Here is an 18,938-nt window from a genome sequence, read left to right on the forward strand (position 1 = left end):
CAATGACCGGGCTGCTGAGCCACCTATGTCTAAACATTTGGTAATAGTCAGTGGGAAGATGTTCAAGAGTTTGAAGAGAAATAAGTTAATATTTGAATTTTAGAAAAGTCACTCATTGTCAAAGTGGAGCTTAGAGTGAAATTATTTTGGAGCCATGGAGACTAGTATGAATAAATGTGTACTCGTCCAGCCATGAGATGTTCAGAGCTTGTATGAAGCCAGTGGCAGCGAAGTTGGAGGGGAGACGATAGGACAGGGTCTACAGAACACAGGAACTGGTTCTGTAGAATTACTCTTAAGCTCCAGGCTTGGGGAAATAGGTGCACAGACATTACAATTTTAAATGTATGACAAAAAGAACCCAGTTAATACTAACAAGGAATGAAAACATACTTAGGAATCAATATGCAGACACCAAATAAAGAAAATAGATTACAGAGAGGTGCAGAAGAATACTTGATGTGATGTAGACTGGAAAGAAACTTCATCTTATAGATGGTAATCCTCCCCCAATTCATTTATAAAATGTAGTTCCGATAAAAATAAGAATGGACAAACATTTTTAAAATGATTCTAAAGTTTGCAAGACAAATTAAGAAAACTTCAAAAAATAAAAAGAAAATTGCATTGCTGTACACTAAAATCATTATAAAGTTATTTAATTAAAATCCTATGGTGCTGGTAAAATGGTCTATGAGATTGGTGTAACGGAATAAAATGTACAGAAATAGACCCTAATAAACAGAATTGACTATGTAATTAAGGTGGTGTTTCACATAAAAGAGTTCTTATAAATATTTGAAAAACTAAATATACATAATTATATCACTAATTTATTGTAAATTCAAGATGGATTAAAATCAAATGTTCTTTTTTTAAAAAAGTATTACCTTGAAGATATAGTTAATGAGGAAGTTGTTTTGATGGATAAATAAAATATAAAATTATAAGAGAAGTATTATTTACCAGATTAATTTAAGTATTATGAATTTAAAAAAAAATCAATCAAATAAATGTAAAGAAAACAAAAAAACAAGGGGAAATTCATAATAAGCATGACAAAGGATTTATCATCTTTATATTTCACACAGAAAGTCTTACTAATCAACAAGAAAAATTACCATAAGTGATAAGAATAGTGATAAAAAGGAATGAAAGAGGAAATTCAGAGAAGACATTTCATAGCTTATAAACATGTAAAAAAGTGAATATTGTTGGTAGAAAAATACTAACTAAACAAAGAATTGAATGATATTAGACTCAGAAGATGGTCACCGTGTGGGAGAACGGTCACTCTCACATGCTACTGGCAAGATGTAAATCGGCATCAGTGTTCTATGGGGCTATTTGGCTATAGGGTTCAAAAGCCTAAGGAACATTTATTTTATTTGATTCATTAAATTGATTTCCATAAACTTATTCTACATAAACTGTTCAGGAACATGCACACAGGATTAAGTGTAAATTATTTTCATCAAGTTCATAATGTTAAAAAATTTAAACCATAGTATATTAATGTAGAATTTTAAAATAATACACACATACAAAGATAATACATTGAAGCAATTTACATGTATGTTCTAGAAATATATTTTATTACCTGAAATAGCCACAAAAAACCTGAGGGGAAATCTGGTTACAAACACTAAGAAACAACATGACCCATAAATTTACTACATCTATGCCAAGGATGTGCCAGTTGTAACCCAAAGGCCAAACGGCCCACGTCTATTTTTGTATATAAAGTTTTGTTGGCACAGAGTCACATCCATTTGTTTCTGTGTTATCTATGGCTGTTTTCAAGCTACAATGGTGGAGTTGATTAATTGTAACTAAAACCATTGGCCTAAAAAGCATAAAATATTTACTATCTGGCCCTTTGTAAAAGAAATGTGCTGATCTTTATCCCATGTGTACAAAAATATAAGAAGCAAATAAATGACATCTGAAAAAGTAATTATTTCTAGAAATAATTACTAGCATTTGTAAATGCTTTTTCTTTTTTTCTTTTTTATATTTTCTAAGAGAAAATTTTTATGATACCTCATGTTGCAAAAATCTAGCAGCACAACAGTATATCAGTATTACCCACACACTGTAGGTTTATAAACAGAGTAGCATATTTCAAAATATAAGAATCATTTTCTCTGGGCGGATACAGTTATAGGTTATTTGCATGTCATTTTGACTTAATTTCTGTATATTTAATTTATTACAATGAACATGTTACTTACATAATCAGAAAATACTTAAATGTGTATTTAAATGAAGGACTGAAAATTTCTAATTCTGGTTTTTCCTTCTGATTTCTAGTGGAATCTTAGTGTTGCATTTAACATCTTTTCAATTTTACACAATATGGGGAAAAACATTTTGGAAAACTTTGATGATAGGGATTTTCAATGTTACTTGTAAGTCAAGTCTTTAATTATAAAAAAATTTCCAGCCTCAGTTATCTGTAGTTTAAATCATATTTCAAAAGAAAGTGAATCTAGGTATGCAAAATTATATATATATATATATATATATATATATATATATATATATAGAAAGAAAGAAAGAAAGAAAGAAAGAAAGAAAGAAAGAAAGAAAGAAAGAAAGAAAGATGGAAGGAAGGAAGGAAGGAAGGAAGGAAGGAAGGAAGGAAGGAAGGAAGGAAGGAAGGAAAGGAAGGAAGGAAGAAGGAAGGAAGGAAGGAAGGAAGGAAGGAAGGAAGGAAGGAAGGAAGGAAGGAAGGAAGAAAGAAAGAAAGGCCAGCGGTTGCTTATCTGTGCGCAGTGTTCTGTTTTTTTCAATCCCAACAGATTTAGTCATGAGCGCTTTCCAACCCTCTGGCAACATCCTATTCCAACATCACATACCTTGTTTCAGATCAACAAGTTTTAGAATCAGATGAAAAACATCCTACGTGACCTCACAAGGCTTTCCAATCATGATTTCCAGATTTAAGGAAAATAGCTCAACAACAACAATGACAACCCATCTTGAACACAAGTGAGAAAGAAAGCTTTATAAAAATGGAGGAGAGAAAAAAATGGCGAGGCTCTGTTAATCCCTCTGGCAACTAAATCGAAGTTGTGATGGAAACAAGGAGCAGCAGCAAGGAAAAGTCCCCTGGGATCTAGAGGAACAAGCCATACAACTACAGAGAAATCCAAGAAAGAGCCCTGCAACAGCAGAAGGTAGGACGAGGTGAGGATGCAGGGCTGCCCGGCCCCATACGACTGAGTGAGACTGAGGCTGCAGCACCAGCAGACGCCTCTTAAAAGGGCTGCATTCACGAGCGGATTTTCGCTGTGTTGGACCTGCTGTCTCTGAGCACCAGTGCACACACCAGGAACTTACAGGGAGACATTTAGGAGTGAGATTCGCTTGTTATCCAGAAGTGCTGGTGGTATCCATTGTTCCCTGTTGAGCCCATCCCACTACCAGGGTGCTAGACACAGTGCCACCATAGCCGTGACATCATCAAACTGTATAACAGGGGTCGCTCCACTCAGAGGATGCCCTGAAATCCTGCCTCCCCCAACTCATGGCCCCACATCCAGGTGTATCCTCAGTGAGTCAGGTGCTCCTCGTTGAGACTCGCTGGTGGAGGTAGCTGACCTCGGTTTCTGGTGTGGCCTTTTGAGGCAACTACAAGCACAGCATCTGTGTATTGATTACTTGCTGAATCTTAACAGGTGTCCCCGGAGAGGTAGAGGGTTAAGCTAAGTTTAACTTGCAGCTGAACCCCTCTTAGGACTGTGCCCTGGACACCTACTTCACAAATTCACACTAATAAGACTGGGAGACTTAGGAGCTTAGCTTAGTACACAGAAACAGACATGGAAAGGCAGTCAAAATGGGAAGACGAAGAAGCAGAAGCCATATGACAGAACAGAACAGAAATTCAGATATAATGGCGTCAAGTAATCTAACAAATGCAAAGTTCAAAACATTGGTTATAAAGATGCTCAAAGAACTTTTGGGAAGTGTAGATAAATTCAGTAAGAACTTTAACAAAGAGATAAAAAACATAAAAATGAAAGTCAAAATTATAAAAGGGAACCAGTCTAAAATGAAGAACACATTATCTGAGATGAGAAGTATATTAAGCGAAATAAACAAAGGAATAAACAAAGGGAATAAAGAAGAGGATCACATACCCTATCTAGAACACAGGAAAGCCAATCAGGATACTCAATCAGAATGGTAAGTAAAAAGATGCCAAGACTAAAAATAATTTAAGGAGGATATAGGACACTATTAAGGCTCCAAATATTCATCTGATTGATGTAACAGAAGAAAATCAAGATGTTAAACAGTTGTTCGAAGAAATAATGATGGAAAACTTCCCTAACTTGGTTAAGGAAATGAACATAAAACCCCAGGAAGCTAAGTGAATTCTTGGTGTGAATTCCAAAGAGGTTCACACCAAGACACATCATAATTAAAATGCCAAAGGTTAAATACAAAGAAAGAATATTATAAATAGCAAGAGAAAAACAAATAATTATATATAGGAGAAGACCCATATGACTGGTAGCCAATTTCTCAAAAGAAACTATGCAGGACGGAAGGGCTTGGCAAAAAATATTTGACAAGATGAAGACCCAGGACCTACAACCAAGAATACTTTATCCAGCAAAGCTATCATTTAGAGTTGAAAGACAGATAAAGAGCTTCCCAGACAAAAAATAAACTAAAGGAATTTATCACCACCAAGGCAGAATTACAGGAAATGTTGGAGGAAATTCTTTAAGAAAAAAAAAAAAGTCATGTATCAAAAACAGGAATAAAGAATGGTAACAACTACATTCCTATCAATAAGTACCTTAAATGGAAAAAGAATTAAGTGCTCCAACGAAAAGATAGAGTGACTGAAAGGATAAGAAAACAAGACCCTTACATATGAAAAGGAAGGGGATGGAAAAAGATAATGCTTTGATGGTACTAGAAGTTATTTAAGTCAGACAGAGAAAAATAAACACTATATGATTTCACTTATATGTAGAATTTAAGGAATAAAAAGAACAAAATAATCAAAATTAAACTCACAAATATAGGGGTTTTGGGGCTGGGAGAATGGGGTGAAAGGTTAAAGAAGTACAAATTAGTAGCTGATGGATGGTCACAGGGATAGAGAGCACGGCATAGGGAATTCAATTAGCATTAATACATTGGCTAGGTGGAAGGTCAGGGTAGGGAGGAAGCAATTGGGGGGGAACATTTTACTAACTATATAGATGTCTAACCAATGTACTGTATACTTGAAACTAATTACAATGTAAAAGTAATAAATAAATAAATAAATAAATAAATAAATAAATAAATAAATAAGTTCCAAACAGATTTCTAAGACTTTTATCTCTACCTCAATATGGCACATACAATAGATACGGAAATGTATATTATATTCAGGTATGAAAATGATCTCCAGATGTTTAAGTGATTAGATAACCTTTCTTTTTGTTCACACAAACACACTGCAAACACACTGGAGTGGCTGTGCATGTACACATACAGAAAAAACTAAAAGTTTTCTGAAACATAAAAATGTTTTCACAGCCATCAGGATGGCTGTCATATAAAGAAAAGAAAAGAAAGAAAACTATGTGTTGCTGACGTTATGAGAATCGGGAATCCCTTTGCAGTGTTGGTAGAAATGTAAAAGTATATAGCCACTATGGAAAACAGTATGATGGTTCCTCAAAAAATTAAAAATATAATTACCATATGATCCAGCAATTCCACCTCTTGGGTGATATTCACAAGAATTGAAAGAAGAGACTTAAACAGATATGTCAACACCGTGGTTCCCTGCGACATTTTTTTACAATAGCCAAAAGGTGGAAGCAAAGTGCCCATCGACAGATGAATGGATAAACAAAATGTGGTCAGTCCATACAATGGAATATTATTCATCTTGAAAAGGAAGGAAATTATGACATGAATCTTGAGGACATTAGGCTAAGTGAAATGAGCCAGTCATAAAAGGACAAATACTGTATGAATCCACTTATATGAGGTTCCTAAAATAGTCAAATTCATAGAGACAGAAAGGGGAATGGGGGTTACCAGAGGCTGGGGGAGAGGAAATGAGGAGTCATTGTTTAGTGGGTACAGAGTTTCTGTTTGGGGAGACGAAAAAGATCTGGTGATGGAAGATGGTGATGTTTGCTCAACAATGTGCCTAAATGCTACTGAACTGTAAAAAAACGGTTAAGATGGTAAATGTTCTGTTACGTATGTTTTATCACAATAAAAATTTTTAAAAAATTAAAAAGGGGGAAAAATAACTAGCTAGTCGATATCACCAATATATTAAAAGTTAGAAAGTTCAGGCGATAAAGAACTACATGAAAACCCCAGACCAACAGGGAAATGGAACGTTCACATCAAGGACATCTGTCCCATTACCAGTCACCTGCTCCAGTCCAGAGATCAAAATGTGGCCTTTGCCTCAGTCCTCACTGTCTGTCTTTGAGAAAGTCTGTCTGTGGTGACTGGCTTCAGCCACCCTCCCTGGTGACTCCCAACTGCTAGTTCAATGCACTGCCATGCCCCAGCCTGGACACCTTTCTCTGAAAAATTCCCCAGACTATAGAATTTGCATGGATTTCACAGCTGGCATGGGATTCCTAGAGAAACACATGGATCCATCAGTGCCCAGGTTGTAGTCTTAGATCTCTGGTATGAGCTTCTTGAAAAATCAAGTGCTCGTTCTCCAGCCCGTGACACTCCCAGAAGCCCTGTGTGGACACTGACTCTGAGAGCTGACTCATCTGTACCACTAGGCTATCATCTCGGGTGTATTTTTATCCATTTGTTTTGCCCCCTTGTAGTTTATTGATGGGGATACACATTAAGGTCTTAATTTCTAAAACACGATTGAGTGATAACTCTTCAAAAAAAGGAGAAAGAAAGAAATTTAACCACATTTAATGTTTACTGAAGTGCATTTCTTGTGGCCTTTCTGCTGTCTCAGTCCCTAGCATGGCCCTGTAGACAATGGGAAGACCCCTCCCACTGGCTTCTGACAAGTGCTGGGGGCCACTCAGTCCACAGACAAGGCCAGAGGGAACAGAGTAAAACGGAAGAAGTCCAGCCCATTTATCTCCTCACCTCACACTTGAAATTGGAGAGCATAGTACAAAAACATGTGCATCCCAAGCCTTTGGGCCAGGCTGAGTGTCAATAGTCTTGGCCTTGCTGCTGTCCAGGCACTTCCTCGCCTCCTAAATCCTGAGGGAGCAGGACCACTCACTGCAGCTCCCCACTCTCTATGCAATTCTGGGACTCATCTCTGCCTCTAAGACAGGGGCATGACAATTCTGAAGGAGATTGTTTCAAAGACAATAAGATGCAAATTGCAAAGGGCTAATTCCTTGTATACATATATTCCTCAGCTTATAAATCATCCTGTGAATACACTGAAAACATGAGTCATAAAGGAAGAGATGCATAATAAAAGTTAGTTTGTGCATTTTTAAAAATGAGGTCACCTTGAATTCTATGTGAAGGTGAACAGGACTGTCAACCTCACTTAATAATTATTCAGATTCTAGTCATTAATCCAATATCTCCAGTCTGACTGGATATAGATAAACAAGAGTAAGAATTTCTAGAACAAAAGCATGTTCTCAGCAAGACTATTAATACTTTTCAGTATACAAGTCATTCATTTAGTAAAACTATTTTCAATTTCTTAAACTGAAATATACACAATGAAACCTGGAATTTACCTTTTTTTCCTTTATCTCCTGATATAGAATGGTTTGAAAGGCAAAATACAGCAATTTGCTATGACCTCAGAGATCAAACAGATTTTCTAACGTTATACGGTGATAGAAGAGTTTATAAGCATCCAATTTTAGTAATTCTTTCTTGCGTGTTTTAATATCCTTTTTGTCACTAACTTGCCTTTATTTTTCAAACCTGCCTGCTATATTTGATTTTTCCCATGCCATTGCAATAAATTTCACTGGGAGAAAGGGAGAGAAAGGGGAGAAGAGAATAAGACTAAGGAAAGAACGTACTACATCTTTTCAAAGAGAATGACTTTTCCCAATCCTATTTCACCTAGGTTGTTAAGTACAGAATTACATCCAAGAATAATATAAATTATTATTTATAAAGTTGGATATTCTGTATTCAAATTTATAAATAGATCTAACAGAATCCAGGTATCTCTTACTTATAGATGACCTAAAAACATTTTAAATTGGCACTTAATATTGTGAGAAAGAAAAATGTCTTGCCTGTCTGCCTTCCTCTCTCCTTCCCACCTTCCCTCCCTCCCTTCCTTCCTGCCTTCCTGTCTTCCTGCCTTCCTGCCTTTCTGTCTCTTTGCCTTTTGCCTCCTCCTTTGATATCTTGCTCTCTAGATTTTTTTTTCTGATTAGAAATGCACTTCTCTCAACAGTGAAGCCAGAATGGATGCTGACTCCCCAGACCTGCAGACAAACCCGTGGTGGCCTCAGACATGATAATGTAGTAGTTTTCCACTGTAATACTTAAAAATTTCCCATAATTTATCATTTTTCTCAGAAATGAATATTTTAATGCTCTATGTACACTATCAATCGAATTAAGTCCCTGCAGAAATAAGTACAGTATGAAATATTAGTTCCTGAAATCTAATTGTCAGTATTCAAATATATCTACTTGAAATAAATTCTTCATAGATTCAAATAAGAAATAAGCATTCTTATTTCATCTTTTCTTCTTTTTCTTCTATTATTATTTATATAAACATAATGTCCTAAGAAGCCATGAATATTATTTATAAATATGTCCTTTATATCAGATGAAATGCAAATAACAAAAATTCTATTATATTAAACTACTATAATTTTCTCTGAGATCTTTGAAGAACATAAAAGAGATGATCGATATCCAATGTTTTACCATCTAAATATTTTAGAAGTCCAGAAAACTTCTGTTATGTTATCTTGCAAAAAATTACCTGTGATGTTTCTTATCAGAGTAAAATGTTTTATAAGCTAGTATAGGTTTTCTGAGAATTGCTGCATTGATACTACTTTTAAATGTGTGTTTTGCTGTTTGAAACATGTAAGTTCTTTCAAAACGGAAATGAAACCGAGGACATGTTTACCAAACTTTTTAATTAAGTATAAAGGAGATATACATTTGAAAACATTTCTTACCAAGTTACATATTCTGGCAACTAAGAAATTCTTAGATCAAGATTTTCAAAGAACAGCTAAGCTCCTCTTGATGAATTAAATACCATCATAAAGAGAAGTCTTTGTTACAATTTGAAAAAAAACAATTCTAAGATGTTGAAATAGCATTTTCTAAAAAAAAAATTAAATCTACAGATATTGTGGATCATTCTTAATGTTTGATTTCTAAAAGATAGTGCTAAGCATGAAATGCCAATTACTTAGGTTCAGGCTTTTAATTTAAAGAAGAATTATTGGATCAGTTTTATTTTTTAAGAAACTTACTAATGAGTCAATACAAGAATGTTTTCTTCTTGTTTACATTTAATCACAGATGCTGCAGACATTTAATTTTCCCAGAAAGTATTGACTTGGTAGATTTCTTTCTTAGTTATATATTTGCAGTAATTTTTGTAGATCATAGCAGACACTAACTCAAAAGGCCAGTGTGTCCTCAAACAAAAATAAGGAACTTTTAACTGAATTTATTCCCAGAACTGACATCCCCTGCTGCTGTTGGCCCCAGGGATTCATCTCCTGCTGGAATCAATTGAAGTGTCACACATCAGAGAGAGAATGATGTGGCCTAGAGGATATTTTGGTCAGAGCCTTGCCTATCAATCTGAAATGAGACTCTTAGAGAAAACAACTTTTAATTGTCTAGCAGTACATATTTAGAATGACTTCAAGGCATAGAGAAGTTAAATATTTAGGTGGGAAATGTGATCATTTCTGAAGCCCTTTTCCAATTCAATATATGTCTAAAAATATCCTGAGCCCCTATTGTGTTCTGGGCGCTGTGACTAGGAGACAGGCCTGATCAAAGAACTTAAACCCTGATGATAAAATCTGACAGTTGTAAGCGTAAATTGAACAAATTTCAAACTGTTTCTTAACAAAGCAACAATGTGATATATGAGACCACAGGGAATAGAGAAAGTCATCCTGACTAGAAAGTAACGGGAGGTGATGAGGAGGGCATAGCATTGGCCCTGGGTCTGGAGGAGGGTGTGATGAAGAGGCATCTACAGGAACCAGGGGAACCCCATGGGGGCACAGTGCTGGGCGTGTGCAGACGTTTACTGTGTGAAATAGACTGGGGCCAGGTTACAGAAGGCCTTAATTGTCATTCATTCCAAGGAGTATGGATTTTGTAAAAACAAAACAAAACAAAACAAACAAACAAAAAATGATAAGACGCCTAATATTTTTTTCTGCAGAGAAGACAGAATACTAATACTATTGTTGTTTGAGTAGCTTTGATAGCCCTGACGCTATATAAAGTATCTTATATACAATATTTATTTTATCTTCACAAAAATCCAATGAGTTAGGGACACACTTTATTGACAAGAAATCTAAGCCTCGGAGTCAATACCATAACTAGAGCAGACACTATTGGTTGCCTGTATTCATATTCATCCTCAAATTTTCTTCTTGCTCATCTCCATGACAGAGGCTTCAAATACTAGAAATTCTCTTTGCTACCTCTCTAGCATGCTGGTGGTATCCATATGACATAGTTCCACCCAGTGAAATGTAAGAAAAGTCTGTTGGGAGCTTTGAGAAAAGTGTAGAATTGCATATTAAAAGCAACAAAATTCAGGTGCTGTTGACACTACCCCTACTTTTTTGTTCATATCTGCAATGTGGAAGTCACGCTGCCAGGTTGGAAAACCTTGTAATGCCACAGTAGCTTCTAAATGCACTACCAGGAAGGCTACCCCTGAGGTCATGGGGCAGAAGGACTCACAGATTAAGATGCTTGAACCACACAGAGAGTTAAAAAAGTCAAACCTACAGGGAGAAGCAAGGGGAAAGAGGAGTATAGAAGATGACTCCCTAGGTCTTGTGTTAGGATATGATGCTCACCTATCCTCTCCCTTTGCCACTGGGCCTTTGTGCCAAAATGGCGTGTTATAGAGTTATAGGTAAGCAAGGGGTCTCTACAGAAAAAAGGTGCCTGGAGCCAACACGTGCATCTCAATTACAGTGACGCAGTGGCACCCCTGACTCCAGCATCACTCACCAATGAACTGAAGAGTAGCTATGGCTATTATGCACATACCAGGGGCAAAGGACATATTGGACTAGACTGGGTGTCGCCAATGACATAGCTTTCAACCCAGAGGTGACATTATCCATATCTTATGCATATTTAAGGTCTTTCTATCTCTTGAAATCTATAAATAATATCTTTCTTTGTTCTGCCCCAATACATAAATGTTCCATTGATTCTATATCTAATATGCCTAATGAATTAATAAATTAAAATCTATGCATCTTGTGATTTCTGACTGTGATTCACAAGTTTCTAGGTTAAAATCTATGCTTGAGATTTCTTATGAATAATACTCATCCATTTGCTTTTCTGTCCTCTGTAAAAGAATTAAATAAACAAGTTTTTCATGATGAAAGAAAACAAGTTCTTCATAATGAAATAAAATAACAGATGGAAACTCATATGTCTACAAGGGAATAAATAGCTACAGAGTGGTAAATTTTAAGTAAATAAAATAATTTTTAAGTGCTTTAAAAATAGTTGCTTAAAGTACAAAATAATAACAATAAATTATAAGGTTTTAAATATATGTATATATATATATATGTAAAATACATGAAAAAGCACAAAGAATGGAGGATTTTTAAAAAATTCTTACATGCAATGGTATAATATTAATTTACAGCAGACCAGTGTAAGTCAAAGATGCATGGAATAATCACAAAAGAAAATAAGTCCAAAACTTCTCAATGAATTTTGAAGAAGTCAGTGTATACAGTAAAGCTAGGTCTTGAAGTAAATCTTAATGGGTAAGTTATCAATCTTAATGAGTAAGCTGTTTAGTTGGTTCCCTGTCTTATTTTCTACAGGTAGTTATTTCAAGTAAACAGCTATGTTATTTTTCAATACAGAACATGGAAGAATGTACATACCAAGTACTGGTTCACAAACAGGAACAGAATTTTTGCTGGTCCAATTTCTCCCTGATTCAAATCCCACTGTCTGACTATTAACCATTTTTCTCATTACATAACACATGCTGTCACTTGATGGCCTCATCCTAGATCGGGTTTTTATTTTGGAATAAATTGCCTAAATAGTAGATTGAGAGTAAGGAAGCCCGCGTCTGCTGTTTTCACTTTTAGATTATGTGGATTTAGAAGCTAATCTTTCTGCCCAGCTCACTCATTTCTTTGGTTTTCTGAAGAAGTGTGGAACTGATACGTGAAAACGTTAAGGTGAAAACCTTACGACCACGCCTTTCAATCAGCTCTTTCACTTCTGCTTCAGGCACATCCACGCAGCACAGAATTACACTGATGTCATAATGCAAAGACAAGCACGTGCACAGAACCTTGGACTACATTTTAATGGTTCTTGAAATTACAGTATAAAACAAATCTCTATGTTCCTTGTTTACAATTACCTGAAAGACAGGATTTATATTTTACTCATTCTCAGATCCCTTGCATTTAGCACACATTTTCCACTTTGAAGAAACTCAGTAAGTTCCATATTAAATTTAATTCAATAGGATAGATGAATTGGAATTTCAAAACAAGTGAACATTTTATCATTGCTCACTGGTAACATTTTTCAGTCCCGAAGGAAATTCTATTGCCACGAGGAATTTTCATAAGGAGCTGATACCAAATGGTAACCTTGATACTTAGAACCAATGCAAGAATTCTGTTCATTAGGGGTGATCATTTGACTAGACATGCTATTATTTACTACTACATTTAGGAGGTGAGGATACACCTCATCATCATTCTTAAAAACAACCACACTATTTGTGTCATCCACATAAGTTCATGATGTGACATTTGTCTAGCAGTCAAGCTGACTGGCTGATCAATATTTTAATAGTATAATAATCTGAGAGGATGTGGCAGCAAGGAGAAATACATGGTAAAAGTAGTTGGTTCCTCTGCTAACCTGTGTGTTTTACTCTGTTTATCTTTGTATTAAACAGTAGTTTTCATTCTTATCAAGGCAAATTCAAAGGATAGTTTCTAGCCTTCCATATTATGCCGTTACCCCTCCCTGCTTCACATAACTGTTAATTCAGAGAAAATTACTTGGGTATACAATTCTTGTCTTAAATCATGTAAAGTCATATTTCCTCATTATAGTAATTTGAGCGATATCTGTTGAATCTCAATTCACTGTGCAAAAAGCATTTGATTACATTTCACTGACACAAATCTACTGTTACAGAACAACTTTTTTATTTATTATCTGTTTACTGGATTAAGAATAAAATGTCATATATTGACATAATTCATTAAACCAAATCTGGTATTTTTGCTTCTGAATTTGAAAAAAAAAAAAGTCCTTGATTTTGCAGTGGATTTATACTCAAATGACCAGAAAAAGTGATAGAAACTTCTGAAAAAAAATTATACTCCCCAGTGAATAAATACAATCTCAGAAAAATGAATTTCTATGAATTCTATTAACAAAGATTTTCTAATGAAAGACTTTCCTGTCAGAAAAAAAATCTGTGCAATTTAAGATTATTATGATGTTTTCACCAATATTTGAACATTTCAAACAAAAATAGAAAACTATTTTTAGAGTAAGCTCTAAGCTTAAGTATGTTGTTTTTAGCAAAGGTATTTTCTCACCAGAAAAAAAAATCTATTCAGGTAAGAAAAAAATAGACTTTACCATGGAACTTTTCAGTTATTTCTTTTAGAGCATAACAGTTTGGATGAATTATATACTCTTTTCACGTCACTATATTGGAGAATTTCTGTTTTGTTGTTTATTCTAGAGAAAGTATTCATTGTTTCTCTACTACAAAAAAAAATGTATCTCTATGGTTTATGTAAAAGATTTAGCAACATCTCTTTTATTCTTAGAGCACAATTCAGCTGATGACTGTTAACAGAAATTATTGAATTTAATCTGAACACCATGTTTCTTTAAGAGTATGTTCTTGACTTGCAGAGAAAGCACATTAGGAAAACACAAGAAGTTTCTCGTTCCTGTCCTTTAATTTACAGCAAGCGGAAGGAGAGTGAGACTCGACAGAACCCACAAAGGGTGAATGTTTGAAAATAGCTCTGACAGGGTGTGGTTTTTCCAGAGACTTTATTTTACCTGAAAGACTTTCTGTCTGTACTATAAAAATGTCGATTCTGGAAAAATCTCTAAACCTCAGCCACATATTTTTCTGAACTTCAGATCCACTATTCTAACTCCTTTTTTTCCTTTGGCATTTACCTGTTCTCGTCATTTCCCAAAAAAGTGAGCCAACAGAAAGAAGTCTTATTTCAGAATGTAAGTGTGGGGGGATGGGGTGGGGGTCTGGGGGGAGCAGTTAATTGCTTTTAGTTAGTTACTTTTACAAAGACTTCTATTCTAGGCATTTCTGGTTGTATAGAAAAAGGAAAAGGAAAGGTGACTATAAGAGAAGTGAGTTTTGGAGAAGGGAAGCTGTTTTCTTTGACAGTCGAAGCGTCTATTCAGAAAGAACACCCTGTGGGAGGAAAAGTTTCATTCCTTAAACCATTTGCTCCTGCAGCTCTCAATTAGAGTATCGAAAAGAGAGGATCTAAGAGTTTTAAAAAACAGTTACACATACTAAAAATTAAATATGTTTCCCCTTGGTATAATCTTAAATCTTTAAAGAAAAAAAAAACACTCTTTTTTTCTTAACTTGTCTTTCTTCATTTTTTTCCCCAAACATGTGGTTTAAAATAGCAATCCAGGAAATCAAATCCAACATTCATGAAAGAGTTCTAGATATTTTGGTGTGCAAAGAGACATTCCTGTATATAAGTAGAAATAATTTTTCAACTTGTTCTTTTTCAAACTGGAATTGAAGGAAAACATACACAAGGTAGACCAAAAAATTAAGGGGAAGGTATTTTCACTCATCAAAGGTAGTACGAGTCATTTTCTGCAAATCTGACCTTTTATATATGGCTCTAAACCAAGATAAATGAAAAGTCTAGCTAAGTTCTAAAAAATTGCTTTATGGTTAATGGCGTTTAATTCATTCGCTATTAATGGAGCACAGACAAAGCATTCTATTATCATACTGGATCCTGCCTGAGTGCTTGCTTTAATCTTAGCTACAACACCATTTTCTTAATAGGTAACCATTGGAAAGTCCATTAACTTCCTCAAGCCCTCATCTGTAAAATGGGTATGTTAAAAGCAGTGCCTCCTTATAAGGTTGCTGTTACCATGTAATGATGTAATGAAATAATGCCCATTCTCTGGCACCTAAACAGTGCTTGCTCAATAAATATTATTTACTAAAGAGGGCAGATCCCCTAGTTAGGTGTTTGTGGGTCTCAGAGCTTTCAAAGAGAATGAAAAATTTTTTTCATGGTGATGCTAGAAACAGGTGAGGTTCTGGTGATGAGGAAAATGAAGGAGGCTATTAATGGGTAGAGTGGGGTAATGGGAAAGAGGAGGAGGATGAAAAAGACAAGTTAGCCAACCTCATGTGAGTCCAGAAAGCTCCACAAGCTGACCACAGTCTTGTCGCAAGGCCTGAGCATGGAAATCAGAGCTGTTTGACACCAGGTGTAGAGAAAAGTAAGAGCCTTTAAATATCCACTATAATCATAGAAATTACCAACAGTCTTTCTAGCTCTTGCAAATCTCTCCTGCTAAAGTTTTTTCTAAAGCCATAGAAAACATATACTGCTTTTGTTTATGCAAGAGGCCTCATAACTCACTAAGCAGAAACACCTGCATACACATTTGTGTATATATACTTGTGACTCTGTACATGTCCTCAGATTATGATTCCCAAAAGGTAATGGCAGCTGTGTACACAGAGCTGAGAGCCCTGGTTCAGTTATGAGTGTGTAGCGATGTATGACCCTTCTAGACATTTCTGCAGGAGTCCCAGATCCCTCTCATTGCTGTCGCTAAGGTTATTTCACTGGCCTTCAAACTTTTTATTATTCATTGTGTCAAGTTATCTTAAACATTATAATTAATATTATAATTTTTAAAAAGCCCATGCATAACAAAGAATGCAATAACAGTTTGAAGGATTTTATCAAAATATATGCAGATTTTATTCATTTAAATTGACAACTAGTAAGTACTTGGGAAAATAATCATGCAAGAGGATCTACCTGGAATTCTTGGTCTGAGCATTATGTTAACTTCCAAAATGTCATATTGCACCTTTTATAATGGGGCTGCATCTGTTGGTAGTTGAATGGCATATGAGATCTTGAAAGAATCTTTTCGAAAAAATGTTGCAGCATATTTCAAGTAGCCTTTGTAACCTGATGCTATTTAGTTTTTATAAAGAGTGCATCCAAGTGAGAGTGAATCAGCAGCAGGGAGAAAGCTAATTAAATATTTTTCAAGTCATATTATTGAGAATGAGGCCATCTGGTTGATTGTCGCAGCGGGCATTACAGAGTACTAAGCATCTCTGAAAATACAGTAGGAAAAGCAGGATAAAAAAAATGCCAGACTTGACATCTAAACACCTTTCTTTCCATTTGACATGTATGGAGAGAGTTAATCACTTAACCTGAATGTCATTTTAAAAAGAGTAATTCATAGCTTTGAATAAATCTATGGTGTGTACATAATAAGTCAACTTTGTAACAGATGAAAAGGAGCAGCTCTTTTTCAGGTAGGATACTGTTCTTTGAAAGAGACTTGATATACAGCGTTCAATACACGAAATGTTCCTTTCACATGTGTATTTCTCAGTTAAAATATCCAGTTGAGATAGTCTATGAACTCAAATTTTCATTTGCTCGTATTCCACTCAAACTTCTTAATTGCAAGTGATAGAAACTGACTGGCTAATTGAGCCTGGAAAGCAGGAGTTTATTAAAAGATACTGAATAGCACACAGAGTTGTGGGGAAGACTGGAGTTTATCTTTTAAGGCTAAGCTGCCAAGCATATGTCTACATTCTTGCAGAACTGGCCCAACGAGGAAACTACTACAGCTGTGTTGTATTGGTTCCTACAGCTGCTGCAGTCACCATAATGTAAGTTTGCACCCCTGACCCCTAAAAGCTGGTGCTCCAGTTGCAGTAGGAGGCCTCAGGAAGTCAGATTATTCACTTCATCAGATTATTCACTTCAAATTAGAGCCTCAGGGAGGAATTTTGATTGGCCAAGCCCAGGTTACATACTTGCACCAGAAATGAGAATTATACATTTTGGATCCACCCTTGGGGAGGTGACTTTTAAGTCTGGAAATTTCCCAGAGATAGCCTAAAAGATGCTGCAGACAGAAGAATCTGAACTCTTAGTTAGGGAAACCATATAATTTATCTTTCAAATTGGAACATTTTTGAGTAAAGAGAGGGTGCTATTAAATAATTACTCCAGAAAAAAAGAAGCATAAATTGCATCATTCTAAATAGAAATTGTCATCTGCTTATGGTGACAAAATTGCATGCCCAAGCTTTGTTCTCCTGCCACAAGCTTTCACTGTCTTCCAGGTTAGCTGAGTTGCTCCCAGGTAGGAGGCCGCCATCTCCATAGGCTGCTATGAGAAGCCAATTAGAATGCCAAGCTGCCTGTCACCAGGTACAGGACAAAAGAAATTATATCATCACACAATGATCCAGGCTGTCACTTGGGTAGGGTTGTCTCTGTCATACCTGCTAAGCTTATTTGCCAAGCTCACCAAATAATGCAAAGTACATTAATTAAAAATACTTTCACAGATGCCCAGATAAAGCTGTTTTTCTGTCTTTTTTTTTTTTATGGCTAATCCAGTCAGTGATAGCTCATCTAAATGTGGAACTATTTATATTTCTATAGTAATTGGTTAGCTTCTATTGGGATAAGTACATTGGCTATAAATGGAATGGATTTGGGAGTAACCATGACTACTGGTCAATAGATGAGATGTCATTGGAACCATAAACGCCACCACCGCACTGGTAAGTAAGCAAGGCCATTACAAACCGGTGTGAAAAGAAGCATATGGTCCTTGTCCTTTAGACAGTTATAGTCCATGGGGGAAATGGATATATCGACAAAAGACTTGACTTTGAACTGAATATTATTCGACCACACTCATTAGATTAAACTTTCCGCGAGAAAACCACATACATTTTGTACCATATGAATGAAAGATAAAAAAACACTGCCATGTTACACCTGTATTCCTAACGCCTGCAAATAATAGTTTTAAATACAAAAATGTATAAAAATAGCCATAGTTTTTGGTTAGATTATTTTCAATGAAAAATCTGGGGGAAACCCCCACTGCATTTGTAGAACACAGATGTGGCCATTTCTGCAAAGGATTTATGGTCTTTTGTGACCCATTAAAGTCATTGAAGCTGACTCTTCACAGACCCAGATGCCTACTGCTCAGTCAATGAGGACCGAGAATTAGTCCTCGCCAGGGCCAATTACTCTGCCCAGTTGAACTACTGTGAAAACAAATTGAATTGTCAAGAACTTTTCTGCTGATTCTAAACAAGTTTGAGGGCAAAAACAAAAAGAAAGGTATTGGGTGGTGGGTCTTGACGTTTTGACTGATAAAATGCAATTTTCTTTAAGAAAATCTTGACATTAAACATGACTAGTTCTTGTAAATTGTGGAGTAGCCAATATTTCCAAGGGGTTCATCTTGATGGAGAAGAACTTAGTTCATTGACAGACAAGGAAAGTAAGAGTCACAAGCTTCCCGTGATTTGTCCAAGGTCACAAAATTTAGTAAAATAACTGGACAACAGAAAGAGTCAATACTTATAAAATTAAGAGCAGTTTTGCAAAACTACGCAAAAATCATAGCTTACTTAA

This window comes from Rousettus aegyptiacus, unplaced genomic scaffold (assembly GCF_014176215.1).
Source record: "Rousettus aegyptiacus isolate mRouAeg1 unplaced genomic scaffold, mRouAeg1.p scaffold_m13_p_15, whole genome shotgun sequence".
Classification (NCBI taxonomy): Eukaryota; Metazoa; Chordata; class Mammalia; order Chiroptera; family Pteropodidae; genus Rousettus; species Rousettus aegyptiacus.